General features: G+C 43.4%; 1 pseudogene across 1 annotated transcript; it reads left to right on the top strand.

Moving 5' to 3' along the window:
- Nucleotides 1–5,310: 5,310 nt before the first annotated feature.
- Nucleotides 5,311–18,591, top strand: LOC307186700 (small ribosomal subunit protein uS2-like; annotated as a pseudogene). Its single transcript has 2 exons — nucleotides 5,311–5,390; nucleotides 17,759–18,591. The product of its transcript is annotated as a small ribosomal subunit protein uS2-like (transcript).
- Nucleotides 18,592–19,094: the final 503 nt, after the last annotated feature.

The following is a 19,094-nucleotide window of genomic DNA, read 5'->3' as shown; positions in this document are numbered from 1 at the left end:
CCACTGCGCCACCAGGGAAGCCCTATATCTAGTTTTATAATGTAAGTTAACAGGAAAGTAAGATTTATTTTATAGAAATTATAATAATTATTATTGTTAATAATAGCAAACATTTACTGGCTCCTCAGTATGTACCAGGCACTGTCTTAGCTGCTCGATATGTATTAGGTCATTTGATCTACACAACAGTGCTATGAGGTTGGTGATTATCTTCATTTTGCAGATGAGAAAAGAGTCTCAGAGAGGTTAAGTCAATTGCATGACATTTCACATCTAGTAAATAACAGAAGTGAGATTCAAACCAAGATGTGCCAAATTTCAGAAACCATACCTTAACCGTCATGTTATATCTCATGAGAACCCACACTGCATCTTGTATTAGTCAGCTTTTTCACAATAATGCTGTGTAACAATCATCTCAAAACTCAGTGGCTTAAAACAGCAAGCATTTATTCTCATGCTCAAAGGTCTGCAGATCAACTGATTCAGCTGAGTTAGGCTGAGCTCAGCTGGGAGGGTCTGTGAATTTAGCTTATATTTGCTCCATATTTTTTATTTTGGACTCCAGACAGTAGTTACCCAGGGTATCTCACGGCAGGTGACCAGTGCACAAGATTGAAGCTAAATTGAGGAAAGCACAATGTTTTTCATGTCCACAAACATTCCAGTGGCCAAAGCAACCCAACATCAATGGGGGAGGAAAGTGAAGACCCATGATGGAATGTTGAAGGGAGTAAATATTTACTACTAATAATACCAATTATCACACGGTACCTTTATTTATTTTTTAAAAAGGTCTTGGCTACTTAATCTTTTGCAGTTAGGCAGGTATTTCATTTTTGCCTCTGAGCAATGACACAAAGTTCAAAAGCTGCTGCTGAAGGTTTCAGCCCTTCTAGTCTTTACGTAGTTGTGTGTGAGTACTAAAATGCTGACCTTTGAACTCTTTAGAATGGCACCGTTGTTGGCAGATTGAAAATCCACACTTTTCTTCACCTGATTCTTTGCCAAGTTCATGAAGGTGTTTATATATTTTTTAAAACCTTCCAATAAATCTTTGACTTCCTCAAGAGCAATGTATTTTCAGAAACCTAGAAGTTCTTGTGAACAGCTCTTATACAGGCTCAGAATAAGGTTACAGAGTTTCAGAGTAGCTTAGAGGGCACTTAGTTCAACTTTCTCATTTTACAGATGAGGAAACAAATAGTTTCAGTGTCAAACTTCCAATTATTGCATACTGTGAGCTGCATTTTTTTTCTCATATAAGGAAAGCAATGAGATAAATCTCGGGGGCAACCTTTACACGTGATGCTGCAACTGTAATTCTGTAACGGGGACCTCCATTCAGTTTATTTTATGAGAACCTCATGACTTTGCTCACTATATGACCACGACCAACTTCCCTGATTGCCTATGAAAAACAAAAATCAAGTCTTTCCCTTTCTCTTTATAATCTTGGGGACCTTCTGCTTTGAGAGCCAGCAGAATAAGCTGAGAGACACCTGGTCACCTGCTTCGATATCCTGAAGACGAGAGCTGTTTTCCACAAGGGAGAGAGACAGAGAGGCACCACGCCCAGTTTTCCAGGAAGGGAATTATGACTATCTTTCCAGGCCAAACACTATCAATATTTAACTAATATTCTCTGCTATTAAACCAGTACATTTAGAAGGGAGAGTATGCTGGGGTGAGGATGGGAGTGAAGATTAGAAAACTCTAAGGTGAAAAGTACAGTTGATTAAATAAGTATTGATGGAATGAATACATGCTATGGGCCAAATCTGGTGCTAGGGACTAGGGTGATGATGTAAACAAGACAGAAAAAGGTCCTGTGTTCAGGATGCTTCCAGTCTAGCTTGGACATGTAACTAAAGTGCTATCAAAGCAAAAGTATAGGGTATCATGGGAGGGTATAATGCAGCATTTAGCTGAGTGTATGTAAGGAGGGGCTGAGACACAGTCAGAGAAGGTGTCCCTGGGTAAATGATGTTTCCCCAATAGAGTCTTTAGGGGGCTGAGGTCAAGAGCTTTCCAGAAAGAGTATAGAGCATGTGCAAAGGCCTAACAGAGCTGAGAAATAGCTAAGGAAGCCACAGCTTAGCCGGGGAGGGGAGACCAATATGAGATTAATATAAGCCCCCCAAGCAGTTGGGTGGGGACTTATAGGACAAGAATAGAGTACAAAACTTTATTCTAAGGGTAAAGAGAAGACATTAAAAGTAATGTAAAGACATTAAAGTAGGGGAATGACATGATAATAGGATTTTCATTTTTAAAAGGAGCACTTTGGCTGTAGTGACAAGAATAAATTGGAGATGGGGGAAAGAGAGAATTGGGGAATGTAAGAAAATTACATGGAGAACAAAATAAGAATCTGGAGCTGATTCCAAATACTCAGCCCAGGTTGGCTGCAGATGACGTAGAGTGAAGAGTTGGGCTGAATGTGTCCTCGTGTGTGTACGTGTGCCTGTTTGTAGATCACACAGAGCATGATGAAGGTCCTCTCTTCTCCCCAAAGTCACCCACAACTTCTAGATAGCTCAGGAATTGGATCACTCATTTGGTGTTTGAAACTGTCTCCAGAACATGCTGGTGAAAGGACAAGAATGGCTTTAGAGTTAAAGCTGGCACACTGGATACATATACTTAGCTCCCTTTCTTCCTGAAACCCACTAACACAGAGCAATGAGGATGGAAGAGGCAAAAACAGCAAAATCTGTGAAGGGCTGGTGACTGAGCTAGCAGACAAGGTGGACAAAGCCACCTGCAAAGCCTCTTGTGGGGAGACCCCCAGAGGGACTTGGGGACAGAGAGCATGGGCAGGAACTGGTGCTTCTGGGATCTCTGGAAGTGAGAGTAAAGGGGGGGCTGGAGCAGGAGGGTTGGCAGAAAGGGTGCAGAAGCAGGTAGTTTCCCTTGCCTCCACTCCCACTCTCCCCATGCCATGCAGTCACTTGACTTCCTCAGCAGTAAATGACAGCAGAGATTTATTTCCCAGAGACGGTAAACAGGGGATTTCTGAACTGGGGATGCAGGGAGAGTCGAGGTATGGGAGATCACTGTGCTGAAAACAGAGGGATTCAAGGATATTGATGGGCTGACTGAATATTTGGACTCCAGCCTTTTTCCCCCACTCAGCTTCCAGAGCACAGCAGCCAGACATATATTCTGTAAGAAGGGGATTGAAGAGTCTTCTCTGGACATCTGACCAGTCCAGGAGAAAAGGCCCACATGGAGGGTTCCCTAGGAAACAGTCTAGTCATATAACCCCCCCAGTGCCAAGTTGGGAAAGTTTTGGGAGAGATCTCAAGAAAATGAAATCAATAATTACTGATGTGTTTTTACACAACTGGGGCAGAATTTAGATTTGATTAAGGATAAGGTCATTAAAACCCAAGCAAGGGAAAAAACAAGCCAATTATTCACTCTAGGTGGAAAAAATGTGCAGGAAAGGAAAAATATTTTTGATATCCTACACAAATTAGCTGCCTGCAGCATTTACACAGTCATGGTGATAGAAACATTAGATATTGATCTAACTGAGTTACAACATCACTATATTGGTCAGATGGAACACTACGTGTGTGTGTGTGTGTGTGTGTGTGTGTGTGTGTGTGACCTATAGAGAGCTAAGTCCCCATCTTGTATGTCGGGAAGACAATAGATAACTTCTATAATTGAAATATCATGTAGCAACATAAATCTGTTATTTGGAAACTTATAGTTAAATATTAACAGAATCAGAAAAGTTGAAAGAGATTGTCTTTGGAGAGTGTGCAATGGAGGTGGGAAGCATTGCATGGCTTGTTAACTCCTATTTTTCATAATAAGCCATATAAAAATAGTTGACTCCTTCATATATGTATAATATTAATGAAAATAACATTAAATTTAAAGAGGAAGGCCTCCCTGGTGGCACAGTGGTTAAGAATCTGCCTGCCAATGCAGGGGACATGGGTTTGAGCCCTGGTCCGGGACGATTCCACACGCCGCAGAGCAAGTAAGCCCGTGTGCCACAACTACTGAGCCTGCGCTCTAGAGCCCGTGAGCCACAACTACTGAAGCCCATGTGCCTAGAGCCCGTGCTCCGCAACAAGAGAAGCCACCGCAGTGAGAAGCCCACGCACCTCAACGAAGAGTGGCCCCTGCTTGCTGCAACTAGAGAAAGCCCGCACGCAGCAATGAAGACCCAACACAGCCAAAAATAAAATTAATTAATTAATTAAATTTAAAAAATAAAGAGGATAAGAAAAAAGTAGTTATGCTAATATATCCCATTATTGGCTTTTTTTTTTTTTTGGTACTCCCTTCTGGATTTGACCGCAGTACCAAGTACACATAGCTGTTGCTTTACCTTGTGTTATGGGTTGAGCTGGGTCCCCCAAATGATGTAGAAGACCTAATGTAAATTACTTCAGAATGAGCCCTTATTTGGAGATAGGGTCTTTACAGAGGCAACCAAGTTAAAGTAAGGTCATTAGGGTAGGCCCTAATCTAAAATGACTGGTGTTCCTATAAAATGGGGAAATTTGGACACAGAGACAGATGCACACACAGGGAGAATGCCATGTGAAGTTGAAGGTAGAGATCTGGGTGATGTATCTACAAGCCAAGGAACACCAAAGGTTGCCCTCAGAAGCTAGAGAAGAGGCATGGAACAGAGCTTCCCTAACAGCCCTCTGAAGGAGCCAACCCTGCTGACACCTTGATATTGTACTTCTAGCCTCCAGAACTGTGAGAAAACACAGCTCTGTTGTCTAAGCCACCCAATCTGTGGTACTTTGTTACGGGAGCCCTAGGAGGTAACACACATGGCATGCTATAGCTCAATTCTGTGGACTCAATAAAGGGAGGGACTATGTTTCTGAATCTTCCACTGAAAGGAGGAGAAAAGGAAGGGAGGAAAGAAAAGAGGGAGGAAACGAAGAAGAGATGGGCCAAAATGTGCCTAGATCAACCTTGACTCCAGCCGGAAAATCTTCCTTTGAGCAAGAGAGGTTATACTTCTGTCTCTAACTCTTTTATAACTGGAACATACATATGTATAATATTTGTAGTTGAAAAATAAATAAATACAAACATACACACATACCAAAGAAAAATGGAAAATGTTTCTCCTCAATTCTTCAAAATCTCCAAACGGGAGAATAAACTGGTAATGTTGAGATGAATAAAGTACATTGAGGTCAATAAAGGATTAATAGATTGTATTTTAATTTGTTGATTTTTCCTATCAAAGTAAGATAACTGCATCAGGGTAGACTGGGCTCTGCCTTACTTCTCCCTTGGAACTCACAGAGCCAGGGAGACATGGACCCAGGGCCGTTCTTCCTGGACATACTTGGGAACATTGAGAAAACTTTTCAAAGATTGGCCCTTGATGGATGTAGGTAAGAAGGTAAGAGCTACCACTTCCACCTAGTTGTCCAGCTCCAATACGCGATATGTAAACCGCACGCAGCCTCTCTGTGGTTTACAAGGTTCAAAGTTGTTAACTAAAATCAATTGAAATAAAAAGGGTCACATTTGCCGTGGTACACAATTTACTTCTCCAGACGGCTTTGGCCTGCACTGCCGGACACACACACACACACACACACACACACACACACACGCGCGCACACACACACACACTCAGTAACCCTGGGGGAGAGCAGAGGCAGCTGCAGAAGCCCAAAACCTCCCCAGTCCTAATTAAACCCTCCAAGTTTCCAGGCAACACAGCCAAGGAAAAAATCATTTCCAAGCTGAAGACCCTCAGCCCCCGCCCCAGCAAAGGAAACGGTCGTTTGGTTTAATCAGCCCACGTGCACATTCTCTCTCCACAGGTTGCCAAGACTGGGCCTGTACTTAGCAGAGGTATTTGTGTAATCAAAGCTTCTGGAACTTTCCCTGCCAAGGCTACCAATGTGAATAGGCTCCTGAGGTAAAAATGTTCCCCCTGCTGGGGACGGTGCCCTTGAAGTCTACATCAAAATCAAGCCAGGGTCACAGCTGTTGCGGCACCCCACAGCGGAAAACTTGCAAGAAATCCTAGCCTGCACTACTGCTTTGCCTCAGGTCTAGCGGAAACAGGCCCCAGTTGCAGGGGAGGGAGGGAGGGAGAGGAGAAAGGGAATAGGTTTTCAAAAAGCCAACCCCTCTAAGTAGTACTCGGGGGTGGGAAGACAAAGCCGCCGTGGAACCTTGTCCCTTCACCAAGGCAACCTCACCCCACCACCCTCGCCCCTCCTCCTCTGTGAGCTGGGGGTCCCGCAGGTTGGCCGAGAGCCACTAGGTGGCAACAGATTAACTCTTCAAATGCCAGAGTGGGCTCAGAGAAGTCAGGAGTTGGGTGGAAAACTTTGCACCTGGTCGCTTTTCAGAGGAAAGGAAAAACAAATGGCTTTTTTCTGTCCTTAAAGACCCTCGGCTTGCAGTGCTGATATCGGAGGAAACCCCGTGAGGGGAAGACTGCTTCCAGGTCACCCATTCTTAGGGTGGCTTGAGACATGGGGAGATACATCGTGTGTGCTCCAGGTTTCACGTCAGTGACAACAGGCTAAAAGACCCTTTGAGAAACTTATGCTCACGTTCGATCCACTTCAACAAATACTAACTACAGTAAGAAATGTGTGCGTGGCATTTTCCACGGACAGCGCTAATGGACGAGGCCCCTGCCCTTGGGGTTTGTGGGGATGACAAGCGCTACATGAACGGTGTCTTTTTTTTAACTGAAGTTGATGTACAATATCATATAAGTTACAGGTGTACAATATAGTGACTCACAATTTTTAAAGGTTATGTTCCATTTATAGTTATTATAAAAGATTGGCTATGCTCCTTGTATTGTACAATATATCCTTGTAGCTTATTTTATTTTTTAATTTTTATTTTTTAAATAAATTTATTTATTTATTTATTTTTGGCTGCATTGGGTCTTTGTTGCTGCGCACGGGCTTTCTCTAGTTGCGGTGACGGGCTTCTCATCGCGGTGGCTTCTCTTGTTACGGAGCACAGGCTCTCGGTGCACGGCCTTCACTAGTTGCAGCGTGCGGGCTCAGTAGTTGCGGCTCATGGGCTCTAGAGCGCAGACTCAGTAGTTGTGGCACACAGGCTTAGTTGCTCTGCGGCATGTGGGATCTTCCCGGATCAGGGCTCGAACCCATGTCCCCTGCATTGGCAGGCGTATTCTTAACCACTGTGCCACCAGGGAAGCCCTGTAGCTTATTTTATACCTAATAATTTGTACTTCTTAATCCCTTACCCCTATATAGCACCCCCTTTCCCTCTCCCCACTGGTAACCACTAGTTTGTTCTCTATATGTGTGTCTGCTTCTTTTTTTGTGGTATCATGAATAATATTCTTATAGTTAGCCAACTTTGAGGAGTAAAGGAGAGGAGACTCAAATTTTCTATCAGTAAAAAGGAAAGACAAGTTCCAGAAAAGAGGCTCATGAAGATCATTTTACATCAAGCTTCTCTGATACGGGAAGGCTTACGTTTCTAGGGTGAGCGAGGCCTAAAATATGGGAGCCACCACAGAGAAACTTTGCCAGCAGAGGCTACAAATGCTCGCTGTTCAGATGACAAGAAAAACAAATCATTCCCCTGGGTATTCTAGCCTCTGCAAAGCATCCCCCCCATTCTGCCTATTAAACTTCTCCCACAAATATAAAAATACTGTGGTGTTGATTGGAGTATAGGGCCGGAAAGGTGAAATTGATTTACTTTAGAAAAGGGAGAGGGAGCTACCAGCCTCAGGAGGAATAAATTCAGAAAGGCGGGACGGGAGCTGGGGGAGAGAAGACAAGTGCTCTTGTCGCTGGGTTTAAGAGAGTTTGGAGGGATACGGGAGAAGGAGGAAAGGATTGGGAGGAGGGAGCCATAAATGTGTGATATATACGACAAGAGAGAGATGGGAAAGGCAATTTCAAGAGGTTTTGCTGTGCGTTTGGGATTCTCTTTGATATGTTTCAACAGAACTCAGTAAAGATTAAAACTACCTTGCGATTATTTTTATTTCTTGGGCTGGAAGGCCGCCGATGACAGAGCAAGCAACTTTGGTGGCAACACTCCCTTCCCTTCCCGCCTGTCTAGGTGGTAGGACAGTGTCCAGATTGTAAATTCTTTCAGGAAAAGCCATTCCAGGATCTCTGATAGGTTATACAAAACATAAGTATTTGTTAAGCTAATTCTATTACGCAATTTCTCATTCTTGAATGGGCAGCCTCGGAGTTTCACTTTTGCCCTACACACTCACCAAAAAGACAGGAAGCACCACAGTAAGACAACTCTCTGATCCTCAAGTGACTTTGGAAGATGATGTCACGTGGTTTTCTTTAATCATCACCATACTTATACTGAGTACATGGCAGGACTAATAGGTGTTGGGTGGAATCGGGGCTCAGAATGGCCCACTAGCCTCATTCTTATTTGGGACAAGAACTGTTGTGTGTTGGAGAATTTTAAATGAGTTTTTCCCGAGGTCCTGATCATACTTTCATTTTTTCTCTCTGCCAGATTCCCTGTATCTCTAACCACTCCTTTACCACCCAACCATGTCTAGTCTGCTAAGCAAATTCCTACCCTAAAAGGAAGCTTTCTGAAATGTCCCGGGCTCTGTGAAACCTGCCCTGAGCACTCACCACACCCTCTGTACATACGTCACCCCCTGGTACTGCAATATTGCTTTCATATCTACCTTCCTAGCTAGAGTGAAGACATGAATGATCTCTCTATCTTCAGTGTCCAGAACAGTGCTCAGCACACAGCTGATGCTTGACAAACATTGGACCAAGACCTGTCCCATATCCTGTCATTCCATGCTGAGAAAACCCAGCTTTTGAAAAGCCATCATCTTCCAAGCACTTCACCTAGAACTCAATTGGCAGTAGGTGCTAGGGAATTCGACCGATTATCCATCCCTCTAATTATAATGTGTATTTCTCAATCTTCAGTTGGCAGTCCCAGAACAAAGTTCACTCAGATTTACAGAAAGTGGAGGAAAATGCCCTAATAAGTCGACTTTCTGATCATCAGAGCTCTAGGAATATGGTTCTCAAAGCCTTTAGTGATAGAAATTTTTGTGTCTATCCTTCTGTTTCTGACATGAAACTCTTACTCTTTTAAAAAATGTTTATTTTTTAAAAATATAAAAGTATTCCACGCTCATTAAAGAACAATTGCCAAACAGAGAAAAGCAGAAAACAACAAAACAGTTTTCAATCGTCTCCCTATGTAAATAGTAAGTCTGTAACATTTTGGAGTATGAATTACTCTCTTACTTATGGATTTTAATAAAAACCAGAGGACAGCTCGTGCTGTCTGCTAAAATTAGAGCCAGATTCCACAGAACATACATAGGTGGATTTCATAGTTGGTTCCTGCGTGCGCAGGTGAGGCAGCGCCTGCCTATAGGCACACCCTGGTAAGCAGCTCTGGGTAGGGGGAGATGAGTTAATGGAAAGAGTGAATTAGCACGGTTGGGTGCCTTTGCTTGCTCTTATGGAGTTTGTCTCTTGCCAACCACTTTTCTGTTCTCTTCAAATCCCCTGGGGTCGTGACAAGCCTCAGGCTTCCGGCTCCCATCTGTGCAATTACTGGTCAAACCTCTCAGGCTGCAGTGATGGACATGAGGTCCTTAGTAAAAATCCGAGGGCCTCACCAACAGCCCCGTGACCTTCACCACTGGTTTCCTTGACTGAACTTGCCTTGAGCTGTCATACTTGAACTCTGGCCTCCATTATGACACTCTTCCTTGGACTCTTAGTGGCAACCTAGCACCATCCCTTGTTACTGTAATGGGACAAACAACTCCCTAGAATGGAAAGATCATGGCAGCAAGATGACACCTCGTCGAAGTTAATAAAGAGATAGAGGCAGCTTTCAGGCTGAGCAGAGCGGACCATCAGGATGTCCTCATTTGTATGGAACGACCAGCCCCGAGAAAAGTGTACACTGACTTCTCGGCATTGGAACGGATCTTTACACGTGTGTATATATTTGTTTTATTTAAAGTAAAAAGTATTTCTGGGCCCAGAGGAATGAATCACTGCTGTAACTGAACAAGGCTTACCTAGACTCTGCCAGGCACTGTGCTAATTGCTGAAGACATAAAGACACACACCACAGTCCAGCTAGGGAGAGAACCATGCAGCTGTGTAGAGGGAAAGGATTTTAATATTTATGGAATGCTCCCTCTGTGCTGGCCATTGTGCTGGGTGTTTTGTAAAATTAACACATTTAATCTCAGCAAAGTGTAAATTAGATAGTATTTCCTTTCATTTTATGGAAGAAGAGGAACCGAGGCTCAGGGAGATATTTACTGCCCTAACTCACACAGCTGGAACTTTTAATAAAAACTCAAAATCGACATCCCAGGCAGTTTGATGGAGCGGAGGGGAGCAGCATTTCAGCGTGCGTGGGTGGAGACTGGGAGCATGACCTCCGTGCCGTCGGCCTTGTCTTGCTTTCTGCGTCAGCCAGGGCCAGGAGCCACACCATCCCAGGCTTACCTCCTCCTTCCCTGAAGAGGCAAAGGACAGAACGGTGGAATGAACTGGATGTGTAGATTCAGCGGGTCTTGTGCTCCTACCAGTGTGGTGTGGCCTCAGGTTCGCGTCCTGATTTTTTTTTTTTTTTTTTTTTTTTTTGCAGTACGCGGGCCTCTCCCGTTGCGGAGCATAGGCTCCGGACGCGCAGGCTCAGCGGCCATGGCTCACGGGACCAGCCGCTGCGCGGCATGTGGGATCTTCCCGGACCGGGGCACGAACCCGTGTCCCCTGCACCGGCAGGCGGACTCTCAACCACTGCGCCATCAGGGAAGCCCACGCGTCTTGATATTTGAGCTCTGGTTCCTCACTCATATAATAGCACAACGGCAACCTTACAGGGTTAAGATTATGAGTCTTGAGTTATGAAAAGTGGCTCGCACTGCACATGGAGCATTTCAACGCTCAATAAACATTAGCTCTTGTGCCTTCACAGCTTTACCAGCATAGATCTATATGGTCAGTTCCTGTACTATGTCCTAAAATACTCTATTTGTTCTGTGTGTGTTAATCTTTGTCCCCCCAACCTATTCTCCTCCCCTACTAGGTGGCCTTAAATTCTTTGAGGGAAAATATCATGTCACATGTTAACAATTTTCATAGTGTGTGACCCACAGCAAACATGAAAAAACAAAAAACAATACCCAACATTTGATTGATCGAATCTGTCTTGCTGACACCACATTCTGACCACCAGGTGATGGGTTAGTAGCCGATAACTAGAGCCAGCTCATACTGACTGTGAAAGCCATGTTAAACTTTCAGGAAATTTGTGAGCCAGTTGTTAAACTGTGGGTAACTTAAAGTTTGCTGTGGTAGGAGTATTTACACCACAGAAATTGGTAAATCCTATAAAGCAGGGCTTTGCTTCATCCTCGCACCCAAACATACACAGAGAGCCAGAACGTACAAGGTTTCCTGATAGTCTAATTTCTGGTGCCTCATCATTTTCAAGAAACTTCCAGATGATACTTAGCTTGATCTCACCAAAGCAGAAACGTGTAGAGTATTTAAAGACTCCCTGTACTAATAGGATTTCTGATTTTAGAATTGGAAATTTAAAGATCTCACTTCTTTCGATCACCCTCCAGTGTAGAAGTATCTTCTTTAACATTCCTAATGAATGCCATGGGAACCCAGTCTCTCCCCATGGAGAGCTCCAAAAGTTCTTCACAATGGTCTGTTCCTACCTTTCCTGTAACTTCCACTAATTGTTCTGGGATCTGCCTGTATTTTGTAGCAAAGCAGCATGTCCACACTCTCCAAGTGATAGCATTGAGCACAGCTCTCATGTCACAGCCACCATGATTCCTCTTTGTCAGCCTTCATGTAGGGCCTTCATTTTCTCATTGTCAAGACTGTCCACCCCCCACCATTGTAGTTATCCAAGAGCTGGACAAAATATTCTGGATTTAGCCAATTAAGTACAATAAAGTGAGACTACTGCTTCCTGTGATAGTTTTCCACAAGTATAGTTCACATTTAGTTAAAAAAATTAATTCTTGTCATTAATTAATTATTTTCAAGCCAGGCTACCCTAGTGCTATATCCACACAATTCGCTTTATGAGCGAAGCACTTTACATTTATGGTGGTTGTATGCCATATTCCTATTACTGATGCATTCTCTTTTGAGTATTGATTTTGATAACCATCATATTAATTCAATTAATTTTTAGTTTTGTGACCGCCCCTATAGACCTTCCTATAGGTAAAATTTAAAGACTAAATACAAATATGCAACCAGTTGTGGTATTACCTAATGACTATTATCCAACACAACTGTCTGAAATTTGTCTGCAGGGATGTCATGAGAAGTTTTGTCTAATAGTTTGCTGAAATCAGGCATGTTTATATAATTCCCTAGATTTGTCAGTGCAACCATTTCATCAAAAATGGTAATGAATTTGATGTGGTATGCCTTGTTTTTAGTGAACTCAGCTGGTTTCTTGTACTCATCTACTTGTTTTCTAATTTGCTTATAAATGTTGTATTTAATAATTGATTCTAGAATTTTGTACTGAGACAAAGCTTACCAGTCAGTAGTTTCCAATAGCCACCTTTTCCTGTTTGTTGAGATTCAGGATGACATTTTCTTAATACTTCTTTTGACATCTCTCCTGTTCACTTTGATGTCACATGGATTCCAAGTCATGGGACTCTTTTTTTTTTTTTTTTTTTTTTTGCGGTACATGGGCCTCTCACTGTTGTGGCCTCTCCCGTTGCGGAGCACAGGCTCCGGACGCGCAGGCTCAGCGGCCATGGCTCACGGGCCCAGCCGCTCCGCGGCATGTGGGATCTTCCCGGACCGGGGTACGAACCCGTGTCCCCTGCATCGGCAGGCAGACTCTCAACCACTGCGCCACCAGGGAAGCCCCAGTCATGGGACTCTTGCAAGTCCAGAGTCATACCCTGTTAAATCATTTGTCTGGTCCTTCAGTGCACTGCTGTCTAATAGAAACATGACGCAAAACACACAGATGAACCATTTACATAATTTAAAAATTTCTAATAGCCACATTAAATAACTAAAAAGAAACAGGTAAAATTAAATTTAACCTTATATCTCCAAATTATTATCATTTCAAAATATAATCTATGTAAAAATTATTGAGATATTTTACATTTTTTATGCTAAGTCTTCCAAATCTAGAGTGTGGTTTATACTTACAGTAAACCTTAATACATATATACCAGCCACATCTCAAGAGCTTAAAAGGCACATGTAGGCACATGAATCGGGCAGGGATAGACTTCTACTCATTTCAAGTGGCTGGACATTATTGTTATTTTTATTCTTATGATGTACTCTTTTTATCTTGTACTTCATTCCCATTTTCGTGATATTTATTCTTTCTTTTTCAGCAAAAGGGCTCACACACAGTCAAGAAGGCAAGAGCTAAATAGAGGTGGAACAGCCTCACTTTCTCTTTGTCTGTTGATATTAATGAGGGTACCTTTTACAGTTAAACGCCATAAAGAAAGCTCGTTAATGGCAGCAACATCCCCTAGCACACAATTCTCCCTAGAACCACAAAATGGGTATGTTACAGAGGCCTGGGAGCTAATTCTCTCCAGATGTGCGCAAAGCAAGCCAGACCAAAAGGTGGAAACTGGAATTACTAAACTCTTAATAAGGAGCTGATGGAACCAAGGCCCCAGGGTTGGCTCAGCAATAGTGAAACACAGAGACCCTGTTTGTTCAGAGAAACTTCAAAGCCCCCTATAAACTCCCAAGAAAGGTGAGAGGCAAAAACACTACAGAGGATTCTGCAGCATTCTTGCAAAGTCAAACTGGAGACTAACTTGAGATTCTTCCCCTGGTGCTTAAGAAGAAGACTTAGGGGCAGGTCTGGTGAGCAGATGTTGATGCCCATTCTTACAGTATGTGCATGGAGGATATAGACCTTTCTCTAGTGAAGCCAAAGGGGACAAAACAATTAAACATTTAGTTTAAAAAATAAATCAGAAAGAGCAAATGCCTTCTCTGGACTAAGTATTACTCTATACCCAAACCATAAAACTGCTAATGAGACATAGCAGATCCAAATAAAGTTGGTTATATTTATCTCTGTTTTTTCTTCCTTCCCTCACTTTACTAGTGGGACAAAGAACATGGAGTTTTGGCTAAGATCATAATTAAAAAGTAGGAAAAAAGATCAAATAATCCAGCGTGATATGAGTTGAAAGTCTGATCACTTTGGTCACCAGTTACCTGGCAGGAGAAAGGCTTCTAGGATCCAATCCTGTAGCTGTTTGTTTGTCTGTTGTTTCCATTGCTAATCGCCGTGACCTGTCAGGTATGTGCTGTTTGCCTTTCATATCTTTCTTTGGGATTCACAGAAATAATGAAACAATGCCAGCTTAAAAACAAGACAAGAAAAGTGATTCAAAGTGACCCCAATGCCTAAGCAAAATGGTGCCATAGAGGAAGGAAGAGAAAGACCCTCATTAAAATGTTACTAAAAGAGAGAAAAACAGAGACAGTTCTGGTGTTGCTAGAAACTGAGGCAAAATCCCATCTCCTCCTTGGAGAATCAGAACAAAAAGTGTCCCCACCCCCCTTTTTTTTTTCATATGATAGAATTATGTCCATGCACTCACAACATAATGATGAGTCAAATGCATAGTCTCTTTGGACTGAGACCTAGGTTGGATTCCTAGCTCAGCCACTTACTAGATGTATAACATTTTCAGTTTCTTAACCTGTCTTGGGTTTTCGTTTCCTCATCTATAAACAGGGCAGGAAAACAGGACTTCCTTCTTAGGATTGTTCTGAGAATTAGCAGAGGCAGTGTATGTAAAATTCTGACGTTTTATAGCCCACTCCTTGGCACAAGGTGAGAGATAACTAATGATACCCAAGTTGATAGTCTGTTTATTATTTACCATCCCATCTTCCATTCACCTCTCTTCCTGCAGGAATATGTCCTTCTGGTATTCACAGCCTTTGGTAGATTGCATTATTTTCAGGCAGATCCTTCTCCTTCTTACCTCCAAAGGGCGGTTCATCAGGGTTGTTCCTTGTGCTAATTCTCTTCATAAAGGAAAGGAACAGAGTCTCAACTGAGTCACATACTTGGTGAATTCCTGAACTCTGAGCATTTGCTGGAAGTGTGGCTCTCAGAAATCGTTTTCCGAGATGGATCATTGGCTAAGGAGATACGTGTCACCCCGTACCCAGGCTGCCCTCAGTTCCCCTTCCTAGGACTTCTGTGCATATGACCAATCACCATAATAAAGCATTTCATAATGTCATGATTTGACAAGAAAAAGATAAATGCAAACAGTACACAAACACTGGGAGGAGAAACATCTGGATGTCCACTGCTTGTTTCCTGTTGAGAGAGTTTGGGAACTTGGGGATTTTAACAGTTGGACAGGGCTAATTTTGGAAACGACTTCACATTTCTACAAAAAGGAAAAGCATACATTTATTACACTTTACTCATCAGATGAGGGAAGTTGGTGGTCAACTTCCCAGGCTTCTCTGAGAACAAAGGGGATTGAATTGGAAACGGAGAGAGGGTTTTCCTTCCCTTCTCACCCTCTCACTTCTAGTGTACCCCTTCTCCTTGTCATGACTTTGGGCTCCTAGATTTCTAACTTTCCTTCTTATATTCAGTTTCCTCTTAGGTTCCAGAAGTCTTAACTTTGAATTCTGGCTTTACCACTGACAGATCTCTTACTCTAAGCCTCAGTTTCCTCTTTTGAAAATAAAATGAATCATAATAGTAATGTTAATCATAGCAGTAATAAGTATTTACTCTCCAATTTCACAGGATTGTGTAGATCAAGTCCCTTCCTCCTCCTCCCAGTTCCCAAAATATTTGATGTTCTTTCTTGATTCTTTATCTTTTAATAGAGGTTTCCCTTTTCTCTCCCTAGAAAACTGTGACTCACCCTTTTAGACCCAGCCTGAATACAACTGATGCTGTGAGAGACTGTCTCCCTCTCACAGGTATTAAAAATAACATCTCAGAGCACATTTCGTAACAAGGGAAATTTTGCAATACATCTTTAAGTAAGAAAAAGGAAGTTATAAAATATATGATCCAAATTTGGTAAAATATTATATTATATATATTTAAATTTATTTAACAGGATGTTAAATGGGGCTCCTCTTGTCATGGACTTTGGGTACAGATGCAAAGCTGAAAGAACCCTCACATTCTAAAATGTAGATGCTAGGTACATATGCAGACGCTGTTAAAAGGTAGACCAGATAGCCTTGCAATATCCCACCACCTATATAAGAAAAGGTAAGAAATTCAAATTCAGTTTGCTTAAGTAGGAACTTCTTACTAATGAGTTGTTGACTGCATATGAACTGTTGTGTCATCACTCCTCCGTTCCCCATGAGTTACTCACTTCTCAGGTCAGATGAAACTAGCTCTAATAGAACCACCCCAAGAAATCGGGGATTCCTGCAAGAAGAGGAACCTGGCTTCTCACTCCTCTCTGGATGCTGGCTGAGTTATAGACAGTCTCAGGCCCATGAAGGTGCTGCGTCCCAAGCAGAGAAGAGTGAGAAAGTTCTTGGGATTTTGACACATGATCCCTTCCCTATAGGTGGGGGCATATGTGAGCCCAGCATGGCTTGTCTGAGCACCCTGAAGGTGTGAGCCAGAGGAGCAGTTGGCAACAGCAGGGTAAGGAGAAAAAGCCACAGAGGAGCAGTGACGCCACTATTCAGCATGGGAGGGATGCCTGAGTTTTCCATGGGCCAAGAGGATATTTTGAAGGTAACTGGATTTAAAGTCCCTTGAAGGTCATCCCAGCAGAAAATGGCAGTAAGGTGATTGCAAAAGCTGAGAGTGGAGGAGGGCAAGATAGCAGCTGGACTGTGTGTCGCTCACATGAATGTCAGGGGCTGCACAGTGTGTAGGTCCTCAGGGTGCCTCCAAGTAATCCACAGGCAACTGGCCAAAGACCAGGGTATGGAAGCCTCTAGAGACAGGCAGGAGACCAGCGTATGGAAGCCTCTAGAGACAGGCAGGAGACCAGCGTATGGAAGCCTCTAGAGACAGGCAGGAGACCAGCGTATGGAAGCCTCTAGAGACAGGCAGGAGACCAGCGTATGGAAGCCTCTAGAGACAGGCAGGAGACCAGCGTATGGAAGCCTCTAGAGACAGGCAGGAGACCAGCGTATGGAAGCCTCTAGAGACAGGCAGGAGACCAGCGTATGGAAGCCTCTAGAGACAGGCAGGAGACCAGCGTATGGAAGCCTCTAGAGACAGGCAGGAGACCAGGGTATGGAAGCCTCTAGAGACAGGCAGGAGTAGCCGAGGGAGACATAAAACATTAACATCAGCACTAGGAAAGGATGTTTCTCTCTCTTCTTCCTCTTCCCCTCTCTTTTGCCCCAAATCTGGAGATCCAGTAGAAGTGAGGAGAATACACCCAGACATACACTTCTCATTCACCGCTGAAGATTCCTGCCCATGACTCAGACCTATGTTGAGGGTTGCAAATCAGGGGATGTTGGGAAAAACAGAAATTTTAACTTGGGAGTGAGACAGAAACTTTGGTTTAGGCTCAACGAAACTTGATGTTATAACTGAAAGTGACATTTTCCTTCTGGATCCATTTTGCTCTCAAGATCCCATGCTTGTTGATAGATGAAGAAAACTTCAGACTTACCAATGAAAGGTAATGCAGCCTTTCCTCACTTACCCGGAGAGGAGTCCGTACAGCATTGTCTTGGGTTATCATTGTAACTTAAAGGGAAACGTTCACAAAGTTTAGAACCCTTGATGTCCCGCAGATGAGGGAGGAGGATGTCCTCAAATTCCAAGCAGCAGGAACCCACTTAGGTGGTACCAACCTTGACTTCCAGATGGAACAATACATCTCCTAAAGGAAAAGTGACGGCATCTACATTATAGATCTGAAGGGGACCTGGGAGAAGCTTCTGCTTCTTGTTGTGCCATTGTTACCATTTAAAAACTGACTGATCAGTGTCATATCCTCCAGGAACACTGGCCAGAGGGCTGTGCTGAAGTTGGCTGCTGTCACTGGAGCCACTCCTATTGCTGTCCGCTTCACTCCTGGAACCTTCACTAACAGATCCAGGCAGGCTTCCAGGGGCCGCGTCTTCTGGGGGTTACTGATCCCAGGGCTGACGACCAGCCTCTCACAGAGGTGTTGTACGTGAACCCACCTACCACTGCTCCCTGTAACACAGACTCTCCTCTGCGCCCTGTGGACACTGCCATCCTTGCAGCAACAAGGGAGTTCACTCAGTGGGTCTGAGGTGGTGGATCCTGGCCCAGGAAGTTCTGCACATGGGTGGTACCATCCCGTGTGCACACCGTGGGAAGTCACGCCTGATCTCTGCTTCTACAGAGGTGCCGGAGAGACTGAAAAGGAAGAACAGGCCATGTTGAGAAGGCCATGGCCAAGGAGGAGCATCAGGGTGAATGGACTGCTGCAGCTCCCAAGTTCACTGTATTCTACCCGTGGTCGCAGACGGGTCTGAAGGTGCAGGTGCCTCTGTGCCTGCCCAGAAGTTCCTGCACAAGACGGGAGCCCTCAGCCCCGTCTTACTAGGGATTTAGTAAGAAAAGCCATTTCCAGGGTATGTTATAATTAAAGTCATACTAATTCAGTCCAATCCTTAAACACCTACTCCACCTCACTCTGTACTGTGGGATAATTATATAATTATAACCCTGAGGCATTGCAGGACATGGGAGAAAGAATGAACCCTTCAAGTCTTTATGTTAATTGCATGTTACTGTTGTCTAATTATTTGTCAGGAGAAGGCGATGAAGAGTGATGATAAAAGCATAAAAGTTTTTGCAGCCCCAGGACTCCAGATCCCAGCTCTGCCACTTAGTAACTGCCTGCCACAGTTTCCTCATCTCTGTTGCTAGGAGTTTTTTTGGCATCCTCAAGGGAAGTTTTAGTGCATAGAAAGATTAATCAGAGGCTTAGTTTTGGTTTTTTTAATTAATTTTTAAAATTAAAGTTACAAATTGAAAACTTGAATTGTTCTTTAAGCTTTTAAGTTCGGCTTCAAATCTTATTAATCCATTTATAAGGCTAGTAAACATTTTTT

Source organism: Stenella coeruleoalba, assembly GCF_951394435.1.
Source record: "Stenella coeruleoalba genome assembly, chromosome: 1".
Lineage (NCBI taxonomy): Eukaryota > Metazoa > Chordata > Mammalia > Artiodactyla > Delphinidae > Stenella > Stenella coeruleoalba.
Note: the sequence above shows the minus strand (reverse complement) of the source record. Positions and strands in the feature narration are given on the sequence as shown.